General features: G+C 44.4%; 1 protein-coding gene across 8 annotated transcripts in view; it reads right to left on the bottom strand.

The window, feature by feature from the left end:
- HIC2 (HIC ZBTB transcriptional repressor 2) overlaps positions 1-24,167 on the bottom strand; it is a 74,327-nt gene that overhangs the window by 33,346 nt on the left and 16,814 nt on the right. The window contains exon 1 of one of the 8 annotated variants that reach the window (XM_054219230.1): positions 11,337-18,949. The exons of 6 other annotated variants lie outside the window; for them this stretch is intronic. The gene's annotated coding sequence lies outside the window, so the exon portion shown is untranslated. Of the gene's footprint in view, positions 1-1,532; positions 1,628-11,336; positions 18,950-24,167 lie in introns of those variants that run through there. One more of the 8 variants, XM_054219234.1, reaches the window with a different exon arrangement.

Here is a 24,167-nt window from a genome sequence, read left to right on the forward strand (position 1 = left end):
CCTTCATAACTATTCCCAATCGCCTCTTTGTTAGGATGATGAAGTTAATTGGGAATAGCTCTTCCACTCAGATCTGTAACTTACCTTGGTCTGAATCAATGGCCCTGTTCAGATGAGCCCTTAGCACAGTGTCATACAATCATAGCAATAGCTTCATCAATAAAAACAGACGCATAGTTGCAATGAAAGTAGAGCTGCTGCATGGACACATCTCAGCCGAGTTTGTTGTAAGCTGGGCAGATAACAGGATCAAGAAATACGCAAAAAAAACCCCAAACTCGTTCCTATAATGTTAGATGTTCTGAGTACTGCATGTGACATTTTGTACTTCACAAGTCTCTGGATCTGCTTTGTTCAAACTTGGTTTATTCCTTAGATATATGGAGACCTTAACAGCAGGGAAATTTTGAGTTCTGTAGCTTCTTTGTTTATTAAGTTCTTAGCTTGCAAGATTTCTCATCCAAAAAGGGCTGAGAAAGTACCTGGCACATCTTGGATTCTTATTGAATACATTATATAAATCAAACGTTTTATGATAAAATTCCACTCCCCCACACCAAACAGATGTAGGTGCAAGTCAAAGAGCCTTGAAAAATTGCACTAAAATTGATTTTGCTCCAGTTTTCCCCAAAGGAAAAAAAACTGTGTGGGGGTTGAGATGAAAACATGGAAAGTTTCAGCTATCATGAACAACTGAAAAGAGAAATGGAGGAAAGACAGAAGCCAAAACTGAACTTCACATTCAGAGTGCATCATTTATATTCTCTACAGTGTTCTAGATTATGGGCGTTCCTGGACTTGCACATACAGTGGAAGTCTTTTCCTTGGGCTCATCGCACTTCTAGAGAAAAATGCCAGGCAGCTTAATGCTGGAGCCTCCTCGCCTGCTCAGGGGAAACCACAGAGCAGAGGGAAGGTTCTTTGCTTCATTTCAGATTCCGAGAGGCTAGAAAAGATAGGACCCAACATAGCTGAGGACGTCTGTCACAAAAGTGGGGGGAAAAGTTACTTACAGACACTTATCAAGTCCCGCAGCACAAAAATCTGAGAAAAATCTTGAACACCTACAACTTAAAACTATATACAAAGCCATCTCGTTTTGCATGTATTAGAGGGAGGGAACAGAAACAAACCATAGTTTAAGGTTGCTTCTAGGCTGTTAGAATATGGCTTGATCTGCTATACCCGACTCTTAAACATCATCATCTGCATGGTTTTCCACAGCTGAGGTCTGTGCCCAGGCAGCTGGGTTCTGGTGAGGGGCACAGGGCAGAGAGTTTCAGTGGACAGTTCGGTCATTTCCAAGGACGGTACTGGCATCTCAGAGGAGCTCTCTGACAAAGACAGCACAGAACTCAGTATATTGGGGCAGCATTCAATGGCCAGACCCACAAGACCATTTCTTGTGTCCTTGCAATTCCTTATTCACACCACACCTCCCACGTTCACACTGACAAAGCTGGTTCATCCCGTACACGGAGTGAATCAGGGATCCTGTGTCAGAAACAGCAGGTGATCCAGCTTGCCATTACCTGATCGCAGTATCTGTGTAACTATCGGTCTTCCTTTGCATATATAGCAATCTTAGTCCACGTATGTAATATTTTATAAGCAACTTCTTTGGGTTCTTTCCACCATAGGAGAGAAAGTTAAGAGAGACAAGACAGAAAGGGGAAAGGGCAATTATAAATATATGCAAGTCAAATAAGGCAAGAAAAATAAAAAAGAAACAAACCACTTCCAGTCTCTCTCTCCAACAAATTCCACACTCTCGTGGTCTCTGGCACCACTTCACAGTAACCCCAGAAGATGTTCACCTGCTCCCACAGCACTAAGAAACAAACAGTGAAACAGGAACAAAGAAGCTCCCACCTAGGCTGACCAGCGTAATGCCCTGACAGTGCATCACGGAGGGAAAACCTTATCATTAAAGCAGAAGAAAAACAAACGAATGCACACACACACAGAGCTCTACTGCTGTGCGCTATTAGCATCTTCCCCATTTTCTATACGCATCTAATATCAGGAGATTTATATTCAGGCCAAAAGCTCATGCTGGCAGGAGAGGAAAGTACTTCGGAGAAGAGAGGGGAAGGAAAAAAAAAAAAGCCTACAGTTTCTTGGCTTGTGATCAGCAGGCTGGATGCATTCTGTGGAACTAGGCCAAAGTGTTAGTTATTATATTCAAGAGAACATCTGAATCCCAGCTCAAGGGAGCAGAGTTTGCGGCTCTCATTTATGCTGTATATCAATTGAATATCAAACCACATTTTCCGCCTTCTGAATAATAAAGCTTAATAGTTTGGGACTCCCATATGGTCTATTGTTAAAATATTTCCAAACACTGGCTGCTGTTTTATTTCTGAAGGAAAGATTCTCTTTCGTCTTCAAGCTTTACTTATTTAAAAGATGCTTGTAGCAAAAACTAAATATATTCATCTTTTAAATATTTCCAGAGTTTTAAGAAGGGATGAAAAATGAGGGGATAAGGAAAAGCGAATAAATTTTGAAATTGGCTTTTTTTAATGTCACATGCAAATGTTTGTTCCAGGCAGAAGCAGCTGGTGCCACCAGGCTCTGCTGTTCAGAACAGGGGGTGCAGAAGCTTTCAGAAACCATGAGCTGCCCTAACAAAGGAGGACCACACAGACTCAAACCATTCACAAAAGGACCCAGGCCGATTATTTGACTATTACTTACAAGGAAGCTTGGCCAGTAACATAGGCAATAAATACTGGAGAAACCTGTTCTGCGCATAACACAGGTTTGTCTTTTCACAAGTCCTGCTCTCTAATTAGCTACTCATTCCTGGAGGGCATTGCTGATGGATGGAGTGTATCAATTTGGTATATTTAAAAAAAAAAAAAGTTAAGAAACCTGTTAAATAATAAAAGCATCAGCATAATAAACAGTCACTAGCGCTCCTTCACAGTAAAACCAGAAAAGAGTATTCCTGTTCTTTCTACATTGAGACAAAGAGTTAGCGGCAGAGAGATTCTCTGCCTTCCTAGCGCTGCAGCGCCCTGCTCAAAGCCCGAGCAGGAACTGAGAAATGCTCCTCTTTTGGTCCTGCGTTCACCCCCGTCTGACCAGCACAGAAGGACCCAGCTGCTCAGCGAGCAGAAGTGAAACACACCGCGCTGCCCGGTTGTGCGCTGGTGTGAACGTCACCCGGCTCTTGCCCTCCCCATGAAGTGCTGCAGGCTCTGACAGCAGCCGGCTGCGGCACCAGCTCGGTCCCCTGGTCACGCAGAAAGCGGGAGGTGCTGAGCGAGACGCAGCCACCAGCACAACACGGCACAGAAACGTAGCAGTTCCTACGGCCCAGGGAGCTGAGCAGAAGCTTCTGCTCTCTCCTCACTCTTCTGCTCTAGCCCTCATTGCTGCTTCCGATTCCCTCTCCTACCTCCCTCCTCCTGCCTGGGCGATCCCCTCCCCTCCATCACCCATCTGCCCCACCATGGCCTGCTCTGCCCCAGCGTATAGGTTTTCAGAGTCAGCTCTCCTAACCCTGAAACTGGTTGCTCAAACTCATCAGATGCCTTCTCCCCAGAAAGGAAGAAATTCCAGTATTTCAACATTCGCTTTCATCCCAATTCAGGGAGAAAAAACTGAAATTGCAGACTCTTTGTAGAACGGAAGTTCACAAGTTTAAAAAAAAAAAGAAAAGAGAACCCTATTTGTGAACACCAGTGCATTGTGTGTCATTTGAAATGGAATATTTTTACCTTACTGAAACCAAAGTTGGTTCATTTTGGTTTGGTGACCTGACCCGACAAATTTTGTTCTGAGTCAGTACAGTATTGAACTGACTTTATTCCCACAATGCTGCACTGCCGCAGACCCTGCAGTCTGGCAGCTTGATAACCCTGGTCTCGCTTCTGGGTCAGGCTCCTGGCTGGAAGGCAGTTCCCACAGCACGCACCGAGGCGTCCCGTGGCACCGCACGGTCTCCAGGAGAGCTGTAGGGTCATATGGGAAGGCCAAGGCCCTTGGGGTCCAGCAGAAGAGGACGGGTACATCAGCCAACAGCTCTCTGAGCACCAAGGACTGCCCGGAACCCAAGACAATGTTTTGAAGCAATTCTGAGTGAAGCCTTTCAGACCAGTTAAAGAAAAGCAAAACAAAGAGGTACTCTCATTCAGATAATGTAGATGGGTTAATGTAATATTTCTGGTAAAAAGCTAGTTTATTAATTTTACAAGTGATCAGAAATCTAGAATTGGGCTTTTCTAGAAAAAAAAAAAAGTCTCTATTTTAAAGAAACTGTATTCTTCCCTGAAAAAGCCACTCCAAAAAAAAAACCTCAAATCAGTCTCTTAACTGACCACAGCGGCATTCTTACAAACTATCTTAAAAATAACACAGTGAACAAAGCTCACTCTTACAGAAAGTTCCCCAGCAGGGAACATGTAGCAATATTGTCACCCCTCTGCCTCCCACATAGCTGCTGCTGTGACCCAAGGACTGTAGAATTAAGGTCATCAGCCAAGTATAAGGACTAGTTTAGAGTCTGAAAGTACTGAACGAGGGGTTTTGCAACAGATGTCTGAATGGTCCGTCCCGCGCTGCTTCTGGCCAAGGCACCAACACAGCTTTTATGACAGTTGGGTAGAAGCAAGTGCTGGTGGAGCAGGTGAAGGCTCCACGTTCTGCCCCAAACATTAGGGATGCCACCAAATCATGCTGAGGAAACAGCTCTTAAAACAAGTAGAGAGGACGCAGTGGGAGGATTAGCGTGCATTCGCAGAAAGCTATTTTAGCAGTTTTCCTGTAGGCTCTATAATGCTTCTCTGGTAACGTGTATTCTTACCCGTAGGTCTGTGTATGTGAGAGAAGGTGGAGAGCGTGTGCCTGTATGGTTTTGATTTACTTCAGAAAAAAAGAAAAAGGAGAAACACTTAGGCTGTAGTTTCAGTGTTGGAAACTGCAATAAACCTCTCTTTTTAAACCCCATAACCTTGTGACTGTTTTATAGTTATAAGGAATCATAACCAGAGAAAGATTTAGCCTAACAGTGATCTGCCCTGAAAAACATTAATCTGTCACGTCTAATAGAGGGGGAATAAGGAGACGAACCTTTCCTCTCAAGTAATTCAAACAGATGGCGCATGGCTTTGGTGGGAACTTAACTGTAAGTTGCCCCTGTAACAAGGGTAAATTTGGCAATGCTGCACACCCAAAGACGCTGTTTACGAGTCAGTGTGAAAAATACCTCTGCATGATTTCCTTGTGTTTTAAAACCTGAATTCTCTATGATCATATCTCACCACTTTTGTGGTTGACACATCCAACCAGCTTTTCACCCGCTTTTTCACCCCCCTTATGCCAGTAAGATTCATTCTTTTTGTTTGCTATTTTTTCCTCTTCTCAAAGTAATTCTTTACTTTTGAAGGATCAGCAGAAGATAATCAAGTGCGTCATGCCAACATGTTAAAGCACAGGTTTCTATCAGTATTTCAAATACAGCTTTGTTTGTCTGGGCTCCTAGTAGCTTCTTTCTTACCCCGAAAAGCAGACAGAAGTCTTCAGGTTAGTTTCTCTTTTCTTTCCTTCTCCTTGCCTTATATGGGAAATAAACGGTTTATTTTCTTTCCTTTCCTTCTCTCTTCTTCGTCTAAACCTCAATCCTCAACTTCTAGTTTTATCATGCAAGTTCTCTCCCTCCTTCTATTATCCACTGTGTTTCTCCAGACACACAGTAAAAAGCATTTCTGTATCGCCTTGCTCTGGATTCCTTCCTCTCCTCCAGAGAAGCAACAAATGGCTCCTGGGACACTTTGCTCCGTTTCTTCTCTTGGAAGAAAGCCAAAGCTTGCTCAACTCTCTTTTTCTCAGGTCTGCCATTCAGCCCACTAACCTATCCCCATCTTCCACCCACACTGAACAAGCCGTAAGGCTTCCAAACTTGTCTGAAGAGCTTAATCCTAAATTCAGCTTGATGTCCTATAAGAGACCAGACATGAAACCAATACCAATGCTTAAGAGTTCTCATGATATCCCAAAGCAGGTGAAGACCATTATTGTCGGATTCCTAGCGTGCATCAAGGCCGACAGGGAGCACTGAAAGATACGGTGCAGCAAGAGACCAAATTCACATGCAGTGGGAGTCCCAGCAGAGTACACTGAATTCAGAGGAGCAGTAAACTTAGACACTGGTTTTCCAGACCGGTCAGGGGAGGACTGGTATTAGAAGACCCGAGGGTAACCCCCAGATTACCCTTCAACACGCTCACAGGGAGCAAATGTCACTTTGCATGGTGAAGCACGCCAGCCAGGGAGCATGCTTTATGTTTCATGTTAATGAGTATTAGCATGGAACCTCACTTCCTTCCCCTCCCTGCTTTTGATATAATTAAGGACTAGAATGAGCATTTTGTTTCAGTCTACAACAGCAACAGACTGCAGCACAGCGGAATAACAGGGAAGGGAGAGAATGACAAAAAAAAATACCCAGGTGGCAGACACTTACTGCTCTGACCACTGCACGAAATGAAGGCTCGAGTGCACATTTTTGCCTGATTGCATAGCTGTCTCTGCTACCCATCTAATCTGCTTAGAAAACTGGTTTTGAAGGATATGCTTCAGACATACCACTCGCATGGGGGGGCGGTGGGGGGAGTGATGAGGGGGGAAAAAAGTGCTGCAGCTGCAAAAGATAAAATAGAGACAACTAATTTTCTCAGAGGTTGCAACACAACCTCTCCCCCTCCTCCACATGCAGTTACTGCACTGGCAGGATGAGCTGGAGATTCTCCAGCGTAAGCAAGAAGGCACAATGAGGTGTGCAGGCCCTTCTCCACCCCGATACCCACAGCCCTTGGGGGTACCACAGAGAGCAAAGGCTGACAGCCCAGCCGCTCGAAGGGCGGTGGTGACATTCCTCCGCCTGCTCATTTCAGTTGCATTACCACTTTTCAGAGGGGGACGTGAGAAACGCACATTGTTAGATGTCATGCGAAGACAATAATGAGCGTAAGGGAGTCGCAGACTCCTGCTGTACCAATTGGTGGCTGGTTTCTGAACTCTCATTGTGTGATCCGATTTCTCCTGTCATCCAAGCCATTTTGCAAACTCCAAGCATACGTTCATTTAAGCCATGTGTCCCGAAATCTAAACAGCTGAAGGTGATGGGAGGGGTAGGGAGAGAGGAGAACCTCTGGATTTCTGGTGACAGTGGCTAAAATACGCATTTGCACAAGGAAGTCTCACTTTAGACAGTCACTTAGCAAAACAACTACAGCTGCTGACAGGCCAGAGGTACAGTTTCAAGTGACCATCAGACATAAAATAGGCCAAATAAATTACTGCAGTCTAAAGGGAGTAGGTGGGTGTGCTCCCACAAATGTAACAGAGATAACAAATGGATTACCAATGGGTGCCCCGACGTCAAGATTCCGAGTCCTCATTTCAGTTACGCCGTGGCAGGGACATTACCTAAGTTCTAGCACAAGTCAAACGGAAATCAGAGTCTGACCCAGGACGTCAGGGCGGCAGCTGCTTTAGTTTTTTCATGCCTACAATTTCAACCCAGTTTGCTTTGTTTCAGGAGTCTAAGCTGCCTTTGGCAGAGGGGCTAGCAGCCTCTGCCAGCTGCCACGTGATCTGCAGGAATGTTTTCTAAATGGAAGTGGGGTTTTATTGAGGTGGTGATGGGGGAGAAGAGGTGGGGGTTGTTTGTGATGAAGGCAGACAGCACAAGAAGTATATTGGCATTTTTTTGTCCCTACCCTCAAAGGTGTATTTTCCTTTATTTCCATTCCCTGCCCACATGTACACTTACCCTCTCCTCTGTGCTCTCCTACACATAGACCCATCTCTTCTTTGAAATTATCAAGAATGCCAGTTCTGGTCTTTGTGGGGTCTTTGAGGAGACATTGCGCGAGTGCTTATTCCCCGACCGAAGTAAAACGCAAGGGTTTTTTACACGTATGTAAATAATTTTTAAGCTTTCCAAATATTAATTGCTTACGGAAATTAAACATCTGCTAACAATAAACTCCCCATACAAATGAGAAGACAGTTTCAGTCTGACTAAAATGCTTTCCCTTGCTAATTTCTAGGAATACTATTTTCTTGTCTTTTACAATGGCAATTTCATTAATTCTCCAATTATCAAAATATTTCAGTCCTTTCTCTTTCATGACAAAGGAGAAGGTCCAATTCCCATCTCCAACTGAACCTTCAGGGTCCTGCAAGACCAAGTGAGAAACTGGCAGTTATGACCAGCCACAAGAAGTCCTTGGGCACAGACCGACTATGTGGGCTGCAGAGTCCACCTACAGACCTTCTCTCCCCCATGAGTCTGCCGAATTTTCACAAGTGTTATATTACAGAATACATCCGACTGTGGCAACTAGGTACTGCAAATGCAAAGAGGAGCTGAAATGCTGATAACGTGAGAATGCTTAGAATAACTTGATGCCACGGGGAGACAAGGGGGCCACCGGCTGCATCTGCGTCACACAGGAGGTCAGTCGGTTGGGTAAAAGCCCCCATATGGCTGCTTGGGAGCACAGAGCTAAAAGGGCTTTCACTGCCTGGAGAACTGCGGATCTCCTCCAGCTTCTCATCTCATTCTGTGCAACTTGGTGCAGAAACATAATGAAAAAATTCCAAAACCCCACAGTATTTTATTATATAGGAAAAGCAACTAGTCCTTTGCATGAGTATGTTTTCTGCACTCAGCAATCTTAAAGCATATAGCTACAGTATTTGCCCTCTACCCACTTAAGGGCTGAAAGGCCAGGCCTAGCTCACTCTAGGTCAAATAGCAAGTTCAGCAGCAAAAGATGACCAGGACTTGGTTACATCCAAATCCCATTCAACCCTTCCACGCATTAGACTGAAGAGATGCTAAACACCCTCATGCCATCAAGAATGACTAACGCCCTCCCAGGTCATCCCGCGATAGAGAACTGTGAACTCGCATATCTCCTTCCTCTGCCTCCCACTCCAGTGTTGTTCCAAAGCCCACTTGATGACATTTTCCTAATCAGCAATTAAACGGTTAATGCTTACATTACAGCAGATGGAACAGGAGTTGCTGCAGGGAAGGTATGCGGAGGGAAGCAGTAGAAGAGACAGCAAGGAGGAAAACGAAGGCAGAGAAACAATCCTGAAGGAAAGCAGTTTTCCCACTAAAAGGGGTGATTAGTTGACTAAACAACATAACCCTTAAGACTTTGTCTAGACTAGGATAAAATGCTATATTGTTGAAGGCGTTTGAGAGGCATAGCGTAGGTAAGGCTTGTGGCCTTTGAGCATGTGGTAGCCAAGGTAGAGACTAATTAGGACATGTTTGCTAACGTGTCTTAATGTTCTACTTTCAAATCGTTGCCCAAGAACTCAAAGCTATGCAAAGCAAAGGTCTCTGATGGTTATAAAAGCAAAGCTACAACACAGTGCAAAGAAATCAGAATGTCGAGGAATCGCTGGAGTCTCACATCCAGCATTTTTCATGCGCTCATTCAATGCCTATGAACGTTTGCATCTTAAAATATTCACCAGCATTTTGCTGGACAACCTGCTATGACATTTTTCTTCTAAAAATCTAATCAAAGCTCCAGATGCCAATAGGCAAAGAGACTACAGGCTAACAGCCTACACTCTTGTGAAACTTTTCCTTTTGCTCCTGTGTTTGCTCAGGGAGATTTGAGAAGGAGGGGGTATGGGGAAAAGCCAAGAGGACGAAGAAAAGTGTGCCCAAGGCCGTAGCAACACCATCATTTTGATAATCCATTACCAGATTTGTAATTAAAATCAAGTCCCACCTCACTAGGCAGCCAGATGCATCCACAGAGAACTTGTTCACAGAGTTGTTACAATAAATACCAGGAGAATTACGAATGTTGTAGCTTCTTCTTAACCCTTCCAGCAGTGTTTCAGAGAACTACCTGTCAATTTGGAAGACTGATCGTTTTGCTCTCAGCTTGTTGCAGGCTCTAGGTGTGCCCCTAACCAAATAGGCTTACCACTTAAAAGCTTAATTGCACCTGTGGCTTAAACCTTATCCCAGACAGCACTTGGGAGCATTTGGATTTGGGCATTTCAGGTGTGGGACTGGGGCCTGCACTCACAAAGAGAGCTCGGCGAGTCAGAGTAGGAGCCCCTGGTAAAGCAGACTCTCTACGCCAGGGAGCAAGGGATGAGGACGAAAGAAGTGCTTTTTCCATTTTGATCACATTTATCTGTATTTACATTTCCACAGTCAGGTTTGAGTAATGTCCACCTCCTTGTTTGTGACTAAGGGCAGGTTTCACAGTCTCAGATTTCTTTTCCACAACAAAAAGATCAAAGTTTGAGCCACTTGTGCAACTTAGGTGTTTACAGTGAACTGGTCTAATCGCATGGCAAGCCCTCCCTCCCGTTATCAGTCTCACACTGAGCGAACCTCCTTCATTCCATGTGCACCAGGAAGGGCCGAGAAGAAAGAGCCCACGTCTGGTATGGATTAGAACCCACCATCCCTTCTGTCTGCTCTTACGCAGAAACTAAAATACAGCATGCTAGGGAAGGGTTTGACATGTTCAAGCCAAGATTCATGCAGGCTCTTTTCTGCAGGGCTGACAAGCTGTTTCCAGGTTGTATTTTTAAAGAGGCTTTCTAAAGAGCAAGTAAAGGCTGTGTGAAGAACCACAATGAAAGAGTAGGTTCCCTTCACTCATCTTCTCAGTACTGCCTAGGTAGTACGGGCTCATGGTGCATCTTATTGCCGAGGGAAATCTGTGCTGTCTTTCCAAAAGGTACTGGTGAAGGAAAGATAAAGAAATATGGCGTAATAGGAGTCCACGCCTGCAAGCTTCCACATTCCTAATCCCATTCTGTCTCATGCAAGGACACACAAACTTTCTCGGTCTCAGTTCTGTAAGCTATGAAGTGGAGCTAAATTTTAGGGTTTTGTGAAATTGTTTTAATTAATAATTGCAAAGGGCGCATCTTCAGATGGAAGGTATCATATAAATATTAATGAGCTCTGACTACTGGCAGTACGTGTGTCTCTAAGGAATCATAAGCACCATGGATGGATCAAAGAGGGCATGTACCTCTAAGAGACAGAGTGGTGGGAGTTGGCTCTGTGTTTAACTATATTTTAAAGTAGATTCTCAAGACTGTTGTGGATATTCCCTATCAAGTTACAGCAGCTTTCAATTAAAACTACGCTTTTTCCTTAGGCAAAATTCCACAGTGTACCTTTTAATATTAGCCGGGCACATTTTCACACATGTAGATCTTTCTTCTACATACATGCATTACTAGATCTTCATAAACAGGGGCCAAACCAGCTGGGAAATAAGGATTTTCACTTCGTTCTCATCTAAATAAATGCCCCTTACCTAGTTACATTACCAAACAGCTTCCTGCTGTACTGGTGATGGCGTGGCAAGAAGTGGGACGAGGGCACAGCAGCTGTTTGCTTCGCCGTGGTCATAGGGCAGATGAGCCTGGCAGCACTTCAGACACGGAGCCATCCTTTGTCCTTTGAATGAATGCGGCAGAAAACGCCACTTCCGTTTTCCCGAGCAGCCGTCTCCCGAGCAAGAGCAGCACAAAGCCTGGCCACGGAGAGGCCCGCGAGAGGCCGGGGGCCCCGCGGGCCGTGAGCGGGTATCCAGGGCAGGGCAGGGGGCAGCTCCACGGCCCCCGCAGCCCCCACCCCTCGGGAACGCGGGAGCGCTCCCAAAGAGGTGCTCACATTTTTTTCTCTGAGGGCCCAGCAAACCTGTGCTGCTTTGTTGTTGGGGGTGGTGTTGCTTTGTTAGGTGTTTTTAAAAAACATTAGAAGACGACAGGGGTCATGGACCAAAGGTTTTTTCTTTCCTTGAGGAAAACTCAGTCTCATCAGCTGCCTTCTTGCCTCTCTCAAGCTGTAATACCCCATGGACAGCTTTCTGCCCGTTCCTCGGTGCTTCGTGAGCCAGACGCGGGCCAGCCAGGGGGACCCCGGTGACCCAGCTCCTTCCTGGGGCTGCGTCGCGTTTCCTCAGCAGAGCCAGACTGACGGCCCTCTGTCCCGCTCACCTCAGGCACGGCTCCAGAAGCTCTGCTTTCTGCAGCTGCTGCCAAGGCAGCGCTGTAGCTGCCTCCGGCTTTGTCTGCACTGGGGCAACTGGGACTGATCGCTTAGCGCTGGCAGCAAGAGCAAAAATCCAATGGTGTAGGCATACTCAGTGCGGCCGCAATGGCGTCTCTGAGCTGCTCGGAGGGAGTACAGCAAAGAGATGGCATTGAGAATCCTTACCACTTCTTTGTCAAAAGAGGAAGACATTTGGAAGACCTTGATAGCTAGGAAAAAAAATAATTTCCTCCTGGGGTGCCAATAAGAGAAGGGATGTTCACAACATATGGTGAGTGGTGGCCAAAACAATGGTCTAATAGCTTGGATCTACTTGCTGTGTTCAGCGTTAAAAGCTTAAGACAGAAAACATGGCTTTGTTTTGATACTAAATAACATAAATCTGGCCACAGTGGCAACAATTTTTAGGCAAGGAACCATGAACCCAAACTAGAGGGATGGGAGGTTAATTTCTTCCCCCGGCCACACCAGGGAATTTTACACCTCTCTCTGAATAATGTTTTTATAGCAAACCCAGGCATCAGTCCTAGCAAATACCTCTCTGTAAACTCTAGCCCAAAAGAATCACTTTGGAAAAGGTCATACCACCTCCTGTTCCCAGAATTAAGTTAATTAGCACTTCTCCCTCTCTGTATAAGGTCAGGGATCCTCCCACAAAGGAGGTACACAACCAGATTGTTAAAAGATGTATGTATGCCCTCTTAAGCAAACAGGCTTCTTTGTAGTATCACTAAGATTCCCTCTGGTCATCCCTGTAGAAGAACTCTCCATTGGAAGGGAAGCAGACGGGGAGATTAGCATAACCACTGCTTTGCCAGGTACAAGGCGACAGTACAGGTCAACAGGCGTGCTGGTATTTCAGTACCAGGTAGCGATCTCTCTCCATCTGGATGATTTTTATCAGGTTCAGCGTCAGTCTTTCATGCAGAATGAAATATTTGTACTATGGAAATGTTTTCGTATTGAATTTGAAAGATTTGCAGTGCTTTTTCCCCTCTGACACGCTTTGTTTCTTCTTATTCCATCCAGGCGTTTGTGCTACATGTATTATTGAAGTATTTCACTTCCCCTCCATGTGACCAGCTGCGCGCATTGAGAGAAAGTAAATCCAGGTAAGACCTGCTATCAGTTACATCTAGGTGCAACTGAAGTTTGATCAGCAATGAAAGTCAACGTGCGGTTCTGTATTTTCTGTCCGCAAAAAAGTTACGCGGTTCACTTACTCAAAGAAGGAAGAAACAGCCTAGCCCATACAGGTCTTGGGCACAGAAACAGGTTGCCTGACACAGTACTTACTACTGGTTTACAACAGTAGTTTAAAAACAGAAACCCAAACCCAAGTGTTTAATTACAGACACGTCCATCCTAATCTAACTCTAACATAGCATAAACTCTGTCGGATGCTAAACCCTACTTCTTAAGCTAGGAGCCGTTCTGACAGCCAGCCGTGACGGCGTGCTCTGCGCACAGCCCTGAACCTGCTGAGCAAGAAAGGATTACACGGAGGAGGACAGGCTCCGGCTCCCCAGGCAGAACACTGCTTTGCAGGCCCATAAAAAAGGGTCCAGAGACTCTTTGTGTCAACTCCCTAAACCACAAACCACAGCTAGCCCTCCCTCTGAAGCACTTGCATGCTGCTCCTTGCAAAGCTGGAGCGAGATATTTTGGCATCCAGATCGCCGCCTTCAGGGGCCCACCCACCCCTTTTGGTCTCTCTCCATGCCTTATCACAGACTTGCAGACCCTCTCCCTGGGCAGCAGCAGAAACCGGGGCACATTTGCCTCCGGGTTCAGCACCCTCCTGTTTTACCGTCACCCTGTTCTTCTGACCCAGGGCGCAGTTTACCCACCCTTGCTGGATTACACTGATACCAAGAGTGGGGTAATATGTAGAGAATCACACGTAAGAAATGCGAAACGGGCAACTCTGGCATTTGAAACAGAACGGGAATTCAGGATGCACTTGGCGTTTCAGTTTTAAACTTTAAAATAAACAAGGCAAAACTGAACTGTAGTAAAGGAATGGCTTATGGGCAGCTCAGACTTGTCCTAGACTTTCAAGCCAGTCATTTCCCAGAAATACTCATAATTTTAAACATAAGAAAGGGGGAGAAGAGACAAAACAAACTGAGTCAACTGCTTACTGCCTTTCTGATTCAGAGTCCTCAGCAGATGCAAGACAGAAAATTATTCTAGGAAAAAGTTCCTTTTTATGTATCTGGGACAGCCCCCAAAATTTTTACCAGAGGGGAAGAAGAGGACAAGAACTAAACTGCGAACTTGTCCGCACCCTAGCAGGAATTCACCCATTTTTCACCTCCCACAGGTATCATTAGCATGCTACTGAGAGCAGAAAAAAACGTAGCAAAGATCAAACACAAGCTAGTAACAAAGCTCTTCCTCTTGTGATCCTGTGATGGGCCAGAATTTCTGGCTGCAGCTAGTCCTTTACTGGAAGGCTGGGTTAGTTCAGAGTCCCTTTTAAAAGAAGTGCCACACTCCGAACGTGCTACAGCTGCGACACAGAGCGTGCAGAAGGCAGGAAGTCTGACGTTCACACCAACCTCAGCCCCTTCACTCACACCTCTTTTCAAATAGCTTTAGCACATGGAGCCCACATTTTCACATTCTCAGAACTAGCTTTATCTATCACACTGCAAGTTTAAGAGAATTTTTTGAAATTGTACAAGTCCCTCTTTCTACATTCAAAGACTCCCTCTGCTGAGAGTAATTTTTAAATTGTTTTTATGAACTGTTCTCCTCCGAGTTTCGCAATAAATTGCTGCGCTCCCTTTTAAAACAATCTATATAATTTTTAAAAACTAAAATACAGATTGAAACACCATACCAACTGTTGTCACAGTCCAGAAATGTCCGGATTTTCAAACTTAAATCCACCCCTGTATGAAAGGGCCACACACATGTAGGTGTCAATCAGAGTCGGTGGCAAAACAGAGGGACCCAGGCTGAGATTTCAGAATGGCACAGACTTTCCTGGACAGAAAGAAAATGCCAGTCCTCACCCATCTGGAATAATTTCTGCATTTTTCAATGCAGACTTTTGAAATTTGACCTCAAGAAGCCAGGTGCTTGATTTCTGCATCTCCTGCTTTCCAGTGTTTGGTGATACAAGCAGGAAGAGAGGGAAACAAATAAAAATGTATAATTTATAAGGCTACACCATAATTATACCTCATGTTATCATTGCGACTGTTTTTGCAGGCAACTCAAGAAGTCTGTTCTGTGCCCAGAAATTCTGTAGCTGATCCTGTGCGTTTTTATTCCATTCTTTTAAAGAAACATTATCTCCAATTCCCTCCTCTCAGCACCAGGTTTAAAATAAAATAACATTCAAAGTATTTGTGGGAAATGGCAAACAAATGGTAGTAAAGCCTGGAGATTGCATGGCAGCAGAAAGCCACATGCAGAAATTAGCTATGGCAAGTAGCTGAGTGAGGACAACAAAACCCAGCATTGTCCAGCGTTTGGACGCTCATTTGAAGACTGATGACTGAGTGGAAAGAGCCAACGCCACATGATACTGCAAGGTCTCAAGTACTATTTCGAATGAGGAAAACTAGTATCTCCTGTACCTGTTCCAAAACACACAGTAATACATACTCTCTGTTCCTACTAAGTCTGCTGGCTGCTCAAAAAGTAGCATCTATCTTGGAGAAGATCTTGCATTTTCTACTGGTCTCTGAAAAAGGATCCCAAACAAGTGGCAGAGACACACCGTTTGGGAAGCCCTTGCACATTTATCTTTACTGATAAGCCTGCAATCTTTGCTGCGAGCACATCAGCATGTGTCTGCAGCAAAACCTTATTCCACTCAATGCCTGCCTTGGAACAGGCTTCCTCAGAACTGGTCCACGTGTTTTAACCCCTCAGCAGCCAATCTAAAGAGGCCTTGGTGTAGAAGACTTATTTTTCCTACTCAAAGACACATCATGTTTTCATACATCTTTAAAAAACAAGCAAGCAAGCAAGCCAGCCCTGCTTTAGACAGCAGCAGTGCAGATTATGTACCTAAACGGATACGTCAGGGGATTTTACCCTAAGAGAGCTCCATCTCTCCAAGCAGCCTCTAGTTCTGTGCAGATCAAAAGTATTGTCCATTTAAAATAAAGGGATACAGCTACCTAAATTGCAGATTGAACGCATGAAAATTCATTAAGAGGACTTGTTGAAATTATTGGAGACTGTCAGCAGGATCTATTTGGATTCCTGGAACTGGAGAATCAACCATAATTCCAAGATATCTGATCTTTTTTCTAGTAGGTTGACTAAACCTGCTCATGCAGCTTTGTTAATACTTGCATTCTCAGTTCACGCACACATATGCATGCCAAGGGCAAATATCCAGAAAGTCACTAGGGATCTCCCAAAGCTGACATGCCAAGAGCTTGGACAGCCTGAAAATTACAAACAAGTGGCTTTTCTCTGACAGCACGTTCCACTTGCTCTTTCCCCATCTGCTTCCTACACCCCTGAGTCAACCTTCACCAGGCAAGTTTCAGTTAAGCCTGTGCTTTGCCAGAGGTGTTTTTAAATTATGTTTTTTAAAGTTTATTTATAGTACACATGCACAGTGCATGACGCTTTCAGGGCTTCTGAAGACTTCAGCATGTCAGACATGACTTTGCCAGGTGGAAGGAACATGAATGCCTCAACTGATCCACAGAAAACCCACCTCCCCTCTGTTTGCCTACCTCTGTACTCCAACTCAAAGTTGGAGCTTTCACTCCATAATTTTTGCTCGGTTATCTCCTACCCATTATTTATAACATGATCAAGGTACTGGAAATTCCAACTGAAAAATTTTAGAGGACGCCAACTGAACCTCCCCAACTGACTTTTTGGCAAAACCAGCAGCCCATGAGACAACACAACGATTCTATGAATAATTTCCCATTAGGACAAGAGTCAGAAATTGAGTCTAATAAACAGAACTGGGTGAAACTTGCAGTCAAAGTTCGCGTGGTCCAGCACTCCTTGCATGTGGCACGCAGCAAGTTTCATTAGGCCGTGTTTGTCCTAAATGGTTATATTTGACCCATGTGACCAGTTTCTCCTTTCAGAAGGAAAGTGTAACATGACCGTAAGATCATTTCCAAGCAGAAAAGCGTGTATTTCCAGAAGCAAATCTCTGAGCTTAAGTTCCAACCCAAAAGATAGTTGTGCTAATGGTTTGGCTTTTCTGTCTACATGCAACACAAGTCGGGTTTTATTGCGTAAAACTTTGCTATTGTAGAGAGATTCCACGTCCTGCATCCTGCTCCACATCTGGCCTGGGCAGTGAACGTCCACTGGACAGGCCTTTCAAATCAAAGGGTATGTTCAGGGCTGGATTTAGGATGCGTTTTGACTTCCCTCGTTCTGAAATGATGTAAGTTGCTGAAATACTGTTTTCTCAGCTGCACAGCAAATAAAAACAAAGCAAGTACTCAAAGTAGTGGCTCAGAAACCTCAATATTAGAAGGTGGCACAGAGGCGTTCTGGGAGGAGAAGAAAAGGATGTGGTAGACAATTTGCTAATGCCCAGAAACTCTCTGAAAAAGCTAGCTGCATGCCAGAATGCCTCAGGACAGGGCTGAGTCCATTGCTCTTCCACAAGAGCAGCTTTTTCTAAATGAAGAGGTCTTTACACGCAGGACTTGGGAAACTTGATTCAGATTAACTGAAGTTGTGAATTTAAAGTGAATTAGCTAAACCACATTATATTTCTGTACAGACACACTCATTCAGTATTAAAAGGGACTTTAATTTGGTTTATCTCATTTTACTGAATTAAGAGCATTTTAATTTGAAGAGTGCCCATGCAGGGATTAGTGAGTTGAACGACGGATGAAGTTACATGCTATGCTGGAGCTGAATGTGGCATAGTGTCCCCACTTCCATGCTAAAGAATGTTCATTTCCCCACTTAAAAATAAGCTAACTAAAATTAGAAATTAAATTTTTCTAAGTATCCATGCCTGCAAATCTCAAGCTGCATTTAAAAAACCCTACCCCTGGCTCTGCATTTGCCTTTTCTTTCAACCTACCGGAGCATATGTGTTGTTTAAGAATGAAAATATCAGAACGAAAAAGGACATTGATATCATAAAAAATGGGAAAAGACAACAGCACATAAGAAGCATTCATGGCATTACTTCACATACAGAAAAGACAGACACCAGACCCCAGCGACATCTGCACAACAGTCCGCTTATGGACCTGCATCTAGATTTGGCCTCCACCGTTTCCATGAGCTACTAGTCTCACCACCCACCAGAGAGGACAGTTCTCAAGTTTTAGAAGCGAGATGGTTGTGCTGTTTGTAAGCAGCTGGGTGTGTTTCCAGCTCACCTAAGCAGTACAGACCTCTTAGGGCTTCATCAAGGGCCATACAGCACCACAATTCAGCTAGTTGCACAGACAACGTTTTTTCATCAAAAGGGCTCAGCAAAAGTAATTTCACAGAGGAGAAATGGCAAGTAATGGTAAACTTCTAGCTGCTGTTCAGGAAAAGAGACTTAACCTCTTTGCTTCGGTTTACCTAGGGTTGCTGGGAAAAACTTGCTGCAAATCAGAACCATAGACTATAGAAGTCCAGTGAGCACAAGGGAGACCGACCAACTGATTGAAGTGAGAGTGGTCTAGTAACTGTGGTTACTAAATAGACTGAACCCAAAAGATCTTTCCCCACGGAATACATGCTACTTTCCATGCCACTGCTTTTTGAGTAGGAGAGGAAGGAAAAAAAGGACAAAGAATTTTTATTATTGATACTAAGTAACAACACTCTGACTCCATTGCAATCTTCCACAAGAAGGAAAACCAACTTCTCAAGCAAGTCAAGATTGTTAAACAGGAGACAGATGAAAGCATTGCCTCAGAACGCAAGGAAATCCCAGGCTGGCTGGCTGGGAAAGAATTAGCAATACATAATTAAAAAAGCACTCTCGCCTTCCTTGTCCCCAAGGTGAACACAGGTCCTGCATAATATCGACTTCTACATCAGCACCAGAGAATGAAGCTATCGCTTCAGGTCTGTCTTATTTCCAGCCAGGCCTCTCTCCCTCTTGTTTTCAGTTGCTGGAGGCTATTTCACAGCAGTTACCAGCGCTGTTCCTATGCAGCAGGACATGCTGTTCCTACGTGCAGCTTGTGATGAAAGATTTAGCCACTGGAGAACACCAGGAGGGAAGGAACTAGATAGTAGTTCTTGACTCGCAATAGAGTTTCAGTGGTCCGTTACTGGTGGCCTTGATTGAGCACCAATGGAGCCAACCCTTCTGCTCTTGTGTTTAGAAGGGAGGAGTAGGGAAGAGCTCAGATCATACTTTACTGAACAGATTAAATCCTGTCATTTGGTAATATCGCCTGAACACAGTCTTCCAGGATCCTCTCCAGCAAGAGCTACTGGAAGACCAGGAACGTCTAGTATATTCATCAGGCCTAACACACAAGTAAGACTTGAGACGCCGCACAAAGCCGTATACAGCGTAGAAAGACTTCTGTACAGGTAGAGGTAGAAGGGACCAAGAGCAGAGGATAGAGGCATGCAAAACGGAGCACTACAGAAAAAGCACACAGGCAAACACAATTCATGCCTTTAGCACAAGAGGCAGGGGCTGCTGACAACAGGCAATCGAGAAAAGCCAGCAGACAATCAAAACTAGCAAATAAAATAGAGAGATGTGAATGACAGCTGCCCAGAGCGATCGCTGGTCTACAGGCAACGGTACCAGTGACACACGACGGAGCAATATCACACCTTGCTATCCCTGTGCCTCCAAAAGTTCGAGCCTGGGGACCACTCAAACACAGCGTGCAGTGGTGCAGCTGACCTGTGGGTCCCCAATTCAAAGAGGCAGCGAGTCGGCAAGTGCAAGTATGTTGTATGTGATGGAGAATGCCCAGCTACACCGAACACTCCTGTAAAGGCTAGAAACTCTCTTGCCTTAGGGCATAAGCCAACCACTAACTTCCTCTATAGGCAAGTTATTCCATAGTTGTTTGTTTTAAGGAGTTCTTGCACCTTTCCCTCAAGCATCCGGTGTTTGCCTCTCTTGGAGAAAGGATGCCAGACTAGACAGACAGATCATGGCTTCTTTCTGGTACGGCAATTACTGCATTCCACCCTGGAAGGGGGAGAACACACCGGGGAAAGCAAGGAATGTTAGATGGCAAGTTCCCATAACACATGGCCTTCTGTCTATATCTGGCCCTGCACAGTCATGCCAGCAGCACGCCAGGAACACACAGCAGCACAACGTGGCCCTGTGCATTCTCAGAGGGTCCTGTGTTCCACTGCAGAATTTGGGAACGAAGCTGAGCAGGGCTCTACTCTCACCCTGCAAGTCCTCACGCGTTCAAGAAACGAGATGTTCCCATGCAAGTAAATGTGTTACAAAACCAGGGGACAGAGCAGAATGGTGGTCAGCAGCTCAATTTAATACAAAATGCAATATTAAAAAAAATCCAAACAGATCTCAATAGGTCCCTCAGCATCAGGCTAAATCAGTCATTGTCCTATAGGACCTGTGCCTCCAAGAGCTAAAAGAAACCAAAACACATCAAAGTTTACCTAAAAAACCAATTCTCTGCAACCTTTCAGTAAGTCAACCCACTTCCAGCAGGATAGTAAATACCGGTATCAGCCTATGAACTAGGGGCTTGGGATAGCGTTTATACTTGAAATGGGCATTCGGCAAGGCCTCTTTCCTCCTTCTCTGGAGCCAAACAGCTCCCAAGCTCCCCAAGACAGCTCTAATCTGGGGAAACTTAGACCTGCCTTTCTACCTGAGAATTCTTCTCTCTGTTGACTTTGGCTTTGTGCCAGTTTAGCCTTCAATGCCAAGTCTCCCAATCTGTGTGTCAGCAGAAATTGCTAGTAGATATCCATCCAGATTAGCCACTCAGACACCATTGTGACCTGCTTCATGGACACCCTTCTTGGAAGCAGCTGCCACTGCTGCATTTATCCACTGGAGCCCTCGTTTCCTTACGGCCCATCTGCTGCAGGGGAGGCAGAGCCACGCAGACAAGACACAAATGACTGACAGGGAAGACCCTGCCACACCAAACGATAAAAGCCAGGAAATCCAAAGCCTACACCTACCTCGTGTGTTTGTGCTGGTTTCTAAAAGCAGCAGAATAATGTGGATAAGCAAACACAGATACAGTTGAATGACTTCTCTAAGTTTAGACAAGCAGTATCCAAATAACGCTGTTTTAACTTATTACTGTAAAAAATACAAGAATTGATTTGTTGGCTTTGTACGGTAGAGGTCTGCATCAATGGACCAAGACACTAATTCTATTACCTTATCAAATCAGTGTATAATAATAGAACTTTTCCATGCATTGATGGAAGTAGGCTTAGCTTTGCATCGGAAAATAAACCGTGAAAGACAGTCAATGAGAGAGTATAGAGCAGGAACTCCCTGTGACTGGGTACACAGTTGTTATTTTCTTTCCTTTTCAAAATATTACTAAGTATTATCCTCAAGGTATTGCATGACAAGAAATTTCCTCTGATAATCTTTTATTGCTTGTTATTTAATCTCCCTCTATCTTTCTGAGAGGTAGTCAGTATAATTCTCCAAAAGACTTAAGTAAAAGGGAAAGAACTACTGGTGCATATGCAGATCCGTTAATTGTAAGCCTACAATAAAGCTTTTTCCATCAAGGTACAAGCAAAATGACTTGCTGACATTAACTGGCAAGTATTTTGCATTCGTATGGTATCTTTCATCTACAGACTTCAAAGCATCTGACAGGAGGCAGGCAAGCGTTTCTTCATCCATCCAAGGAAGAGACTGAAGCACAAAGTGGCAAGGTGTCCCAGAGAAGGTAAAACCATTAGCAGAAATCTAAATTAACTGATTCTCAGTCCTTAAAAATGAACTAATTTGCTGCCGGTGCAAATTACATGTGCACCAGAGAGCAGAACCACCGCTCATCCACACCCCTCTGAGACTTGCTAGGGATTCTTTAAGAATTTAAATTTCATTCATGAGAAACTAAACAAACATAGAACACAAGAATACTCTTCTACACACAGGGAAATGATGTGGATCTGAAACCAATCCAAATCTTAAGTTCTGTAGTGCTCTGAGGAGGAGCGCTCCTTGAGCGAACCTGCAGAAGCACAGGTCTTCATTCATGAGGAGCGGAAGGGAAATCCTGCTACATAATCTAGCAAGTGTTTAAATAAACCTGTTCAGACGAAGATCTCTCCTCTCCATAGAAAAACTAGGACTGTAAGGAAGGTTATGGAAATAATTTTTAAAATTCCATCTTAAAGAGAGTAAGCCTTGTTTCCAGTCTTCACCTTGTTCTTACAGCTGAAGACATGCTGACTGCCTAGAGCACTCAAATGGTCAGCAGAAACTCCTTTTAAACATAAATAGGGGAAGAAGATGCCTTCACAATTCTGTTTTAAAAGAAACATATGGATTCCTGTAAGTTTGAAAACAACAAACAAAAAATGATGCTGAGGCAATCTCTGGAGCAAACAGTCTTTCAGCATTAGTCAAAAAGACTGCAATAGAAACATCTGAAAGTGCACTCTCTAGTTATGAGATATCTCACGGCCTGTGGAGGCGGATAATATTAGAGGCCACTAACTCCTAAAGTTTATTTTTCTTAAAGTTTTCACTTCAAATAAAGCTTTGTTTTAAAATGTATGGGGCCAACTGTTAGAGCATTGAAGTCCTGGTTATTAGCCAGCTAGAGCCCATGAATTATGTTTAGTGAGAAGTTTATTGGCTCAGTAAACACCGTTCCAGTTCCCCTCACCCCTGAACTGTGGAGGCCAAACCAAGAGATATTCAATGCCATGTTACCACCAGCACCAGAGCAACCATTATCTGATTACAGGCATTTTATTTTTTATAAGGAATTTGCTATTGCATCATTTAATACACGGAAGTCTTTAAATTTACCAAGGCAACACACAAAGAGTAAGTAACTGTTTGGTCCTGTTTACCATCTTCTTGAGCAGGAATATTTGTTTCCATCTCGGAGCTTTCTGAGTCCAAGCACTACAGAAATGCAGTCCCTCAAACTCTGAGTAAGGCAAGCTAACGAGATTAGAGTGGGCAACCACAGAGCTTTCTGATAAAACCACCCTATGGAGCCAGGGCAGAGTACAGGGCAGTAAGAAGTTGCATTCGTTTCCTCTTACTGCCACTTTGTCTTAAGGAGACTCATAAAAATGGAGTCCGTTCTGTGTTCCGAGAGTAGGTGGCCAGAGCTCAGACTAAGTCTGGTTGGATTTGGATGCTGTTCTTTTAAAGTTACACAGTCAAGAGCAACTCACACCATTATGACCTAATGGGAGAGCCGGATACAGCTCGGACACGGTCCGGGTAAGATGCACGTGCCCAAAACGGCGCAGAATGACGTGGCACTAGCACTGCCCAGCCTCACGCCGCCTGTGCACAGCGCCAGGAACCCAGAGAGCGAAAGAGAAGGTGGGCATCTCCAGAACTAGCAAGACTGATGTGTAGCTGTGCAAATCCAGAAGCGACTTCTGCCTGTGTGTCTGGTTTTGGCCTGTGCACAAAGGTGTTTCATCTGTTACCTCTCACTGCCATGAGCTAAAGCCTCACATACAGAGTGAGGCAATGATCAGTCAGTGGGCAGTAACTTGTTTGTGTGCTTCTTGTTCCAATTCTCTGCAAGAGCTAAAATACACCAGAAGACCATACAGGAACTGTGTCAGTGCTCGAGGCAAGGAAAGTCAATTTAGTTGGAAGAGTAAGGATGCAAAAAAGAGTGCTATAATAACAGTAGTCTGTTCTGGTAGCAAAGTAAACTGGAACTGAAGGAATTTAGGTTCTCCTCCTAGTTCTCTCCATCTGTCACACCGCCTTGGCTGAATAATGCTTCTCTTCGTGTCTCTGCTTCCTTTCTCACCTTTTGCCTGTGCTGTCCATTTAGATGGTGACATTCCTCAGGGAAGAGATTGTGCTTGTCCAGAACGCAGTGACAGCCTTAGGGCTCTGCAGTCCCTAAGCCAAACAATGCTTTTGTATAAGGACTTTGCTATAGACCAATTTACATAACATCAACTATGAAATCTCTTATTCTCATGT

This window comes from Rissa tridactyla, chromosome 13, assembly GCF_028500815.1.
Source record: "Rissa tridactyla isolate bRisTri1 chromosome 13, bRisTri1.patW.cur.20221130, whole genome shotgun sequence".
NCBI classification, from domain to species: Eukaryota; Metazoa; Chordata; class Aves; order Charadriiformes; family Laridae; genus Rissa; species Rissa tridactyla.